This window comes from Trichomonas vaginalis, chromosome I (genome assembly GCF_026262505.1).
Source record: "Trichomonas vaginalis G3 chromosome I, whole genome shotgun sequence".
Classification (NCBI taxonomy): Eukaryota; Parabasalia; order Trichomonadida; family Trichomonadidae; genus Trichomonas; species Trichomonas vaginalis.
Genome location: NC_067203.1, coordinates 19651445 through 19655022, shown reverse-complemented (window position 1 = coordinate 19655022; position 3578 = coordinate 19651445). Strand labels below are relative to the sequence as shown.

The following is a 3578-nucleotide window of genomic DNA, read 5'->3' as shown; positions in this document are numbered from 1 at the left end:
TTATTCATCCCATTCTTAACATATCCCATTGATAGTTTTCATGTGTATATAATTAAGGATGTCCTTCTATGTTATACTCTTGCAAATTTGAAAATCAAATTTCTTTTTTATTCAAATTTTAAAAGGTTGCGAAGACACATTTGGAGTGTTTAAAGGCGTAAATGAAAAAGAAACTAAAATATCCGATGTGACTTTTTGAATTGAAAATTCAAAAAGTCACACGGATATTTTTAATTTTTTTGAAATTGTTCAGAGTTATTAATAATTAGCCATATATACTTCTAAATTCGCATATCATGTATTTAATTTTCTGCCAATTTATTGTTGACAAAATTGTGAAATGGCAGAGAAGTGCCTCCACTCTGTATATTGAAGTAAATGGCTTGGTACTTAACTGTTAAACATGAATCTAGTAGGTGATAGTAAATGCCTAACTCAGACTTGTACTACCCTCAGCTTCACCAGATTTAGATATGAAATTCACTTGTTAAATGCAAAATACTGAAAAAAGCAAAAGAAAAAGCATTCAGTAGTTGCTTATATAATAAGTTACGCATTAAATAGTTTAAATACATAGAATCCATTGAAATTTTAACTCGATCTAAGTAAAGAAATCTAGATAGTGCCAATATTATAGTATATATAAGTAATATGGCATACACAGATACCATGTTACTCATGGATAGCTGTTCATTTTTTTAAAAAATCAATAACGAATTTAAGTATTTAAAGAATTTCATAAATTTTACATACAATTATGCTTGATTTTGCATGCATGCCTTGGTTTATTTATTAAATCCAATATATAAAAGATAATTAATTATGAATTTTAATTCATCATTTAAGCCATTTTTAATAAAAGAATTATGACATACAGTATTAATGCAAATATATTATCATTTATAAAATTCATCATGTTTAGAATGAGAATTTATTAAGAAATCTATTAAAGCATTTATAATGTAATAGCTTGTTGATGAAGGGTTAATATGTGACTCATCAACAATGAGCGATTGTTGACTATTCGGAATATCTTTATTAAGGGAAGCGTAAGAATTTATAATGAAATCGGTCTATTTCGAATAGTGAATGGCAACTTATTAATTGGAACATTGCGTTCTGATGATATAAAGAATAAATTTTGAATTTTTTTTTGCGATTTGAAGTTTTCCTCTCACGAGGTTTCATGTATTAGCGTTTGCACGCATTCCCCTTCTTTTTAATCAATAATTTAGTATTGTCTCCGTAAGAAACTTCCATTAACTCATATGCCCAAATTTCTGAAGAAATGGTAAAAATTAGCTATTTCCTTTCAATTATTTTTGCTTCTTTTTACGAAAATTATATTTGTTATTACATGTAGATTCTCGAAAAGTGAGAATGTCAGATTATTAAGGTTCCTTTTTGAATAGTTTACGTAAAATTAAAAATCAAATTTGAACACACATTTAGAATCTATGATATACTAAGAATTTATTTTCCCATATTTTTTGTCCAAAAAACTCAAAATTGAGAGTGGTGGCACTTCTAATGGCAGAATTTGATGGTAAATTTTTTTCCAAAAAATTTAAATGAGCGATTTCCAATTTATTATTGATTCCCACTATTGTAAAAACTCATCATTATTAAAGATTGGAATAGATTTTTCATTTATAATTAATGGAAATAGATTTGTAACTACTCAAAATCATGCATCAGTCATCAGTGGTATTGTCAGAGATATTCTCATAACAGATGAAAGTGCAACAGAAATTAACATCAGCATTCCCGATAATGGATCACTTGAAAAATCTCTCAACATATTTTCAATTTTCCTTAGAAATGGTTATATAAAAGAAAATATTGATTTACTCACAAGTGAAACTCTTTATCATATCGGAGTTTCTATCGAAAACGAGGATTTCATAAATCAATATATTAATATTATGACAATTTCAAATATAACAAAAGATAATATCAAATCATTCATAAATTATAGCCTTAAGACTCATGATTTCGAAAAAACTTCAACATTCATTGCATCAAATTTATCCCATATTGGGCCATCAATATGTTCATCATTGATTCAATCAGTCTTTGATACCATCAAAGATTAAATTTTGGTGTCCAAAAAAGAAGATATTTTAATAAGCTTTGCAGCTTCAATTTTAAGTAATACTCATCTAGCTGTCTTCACTGAAGATGATGTTTGTGAATTTGTAATTTCCATGTGTAAATCTTTATCTGAAGTGAACAAACTTGTATCATATATTATGTTTGAATTTTGCACAAAAAAAGCAGTAATCAATTATATAAATTATTATATGGGATTATTAAATCAAAATTGGAATGAATCAAATTCATCGAATAAAATTAATGATGAAACTCTAATATTTTGTCAACTTTTTGAGGATCTTTTGACAAAAGAATTTGAGTATGTTAGTTCTACAAGGGAAAATACTTTAGAATTTGATTCAACAACAATTGCTTCATTTAATTCTAAATCAATTTATTTGCTATTTGTTAAATGTAGTAATGAGAGGGATCTAAAATCAATAAAATATGCAGTGGATAAATGATATCATTTATGTACAAATCATTATGGTCTTACGATTTTAGATTTTGCAGTATCAAAGAATTATTATTTACTTGTTAAAGATCTGGTTACATGTGGAGCTGATCCAAACTATGTCAATAACAATCAAAATACAGCCCTAATGCGAGCATGTAAATATAATAATATCAAGATAGTAGAATATCTCTTGACATTGAAAGGAATTGATGTTAATGCAAAGAGTCGAAAAGGAAATACTGCTCTTCATTATGCATGCATTAATGAATCAATTGGAATAATTCTACTGCTTTTAAGTTACAAAGGAATAGATAAGAATGCTAAAAATTCAAAAGGATTAACACCATTTCAAATGACTCGAAATCCTGAAATTCAAATAATGCTTAACTCCCATTAATTATTGACAAATAATATGTTTTCGAATTTAAGAATAAAAGTTACTTTATATACATGTAAAAAATTGTGTCAAGGTGAATTGTTAATGAAAACCATGTATTTTGATGTCATTGTTGATATCAAAAGTTATTGAAACACTACTACCTTAGGAATAGTTTTTAGATGTCATGAATTGGGTTAAAACAATGATTTTTAAGGGCATGCATAAGTGCGCATTAAACAACTTTCAATAATGTTGTTTAAGGATAATTTCCAATGATGCTTCGCAAAGTTTGTCAGAAATTTGAACTAAAGTCAGATGCCCTCTAAAAAATCAGGAATTATGAAAAAGTACTGAACTATTATGAAAAATATCATTAAAATAAAGGGAATGTTAAGGTCCCGTAGTGTAGCGGTTATCACTTGGGACTTTGAATCCCGAAATCCAGGTTCGACTCCTGGCGGGACCATCATTTTTTTTTCCTTTTTTTTAAAGTGAAGTTCACTTTTTCATTTTTATACAAAATATGAACCAAATCAATACATTTTCTATAATTCATGATGATGAGTTCGTACCACTTAACACAGAAGTCATGGATAACGTTGTTATTATTGAATGAATGATGAAGTTTGACTGGCAAGGATGAATTTT

The 3578-nt window shown here is 27.4% G+C and overlaps 1 non-coding gene across 1 annotated transcript; it reads left to right on the top strand.

Moving 5' to 3' along the window:
* The first annotated feature begins 3324 nt into the window (after window positions 1-3324).
* On the top strand, window positions 3325-3396 carry TVAGG3_1015080. Its single transcript has one exon. It is a non-coding gene; the product is annotated as a tRNA-Gln (tRNA).
* The last annotated feature ends 182 nt before the right edge of the window (window positions 3397-3578 follow it).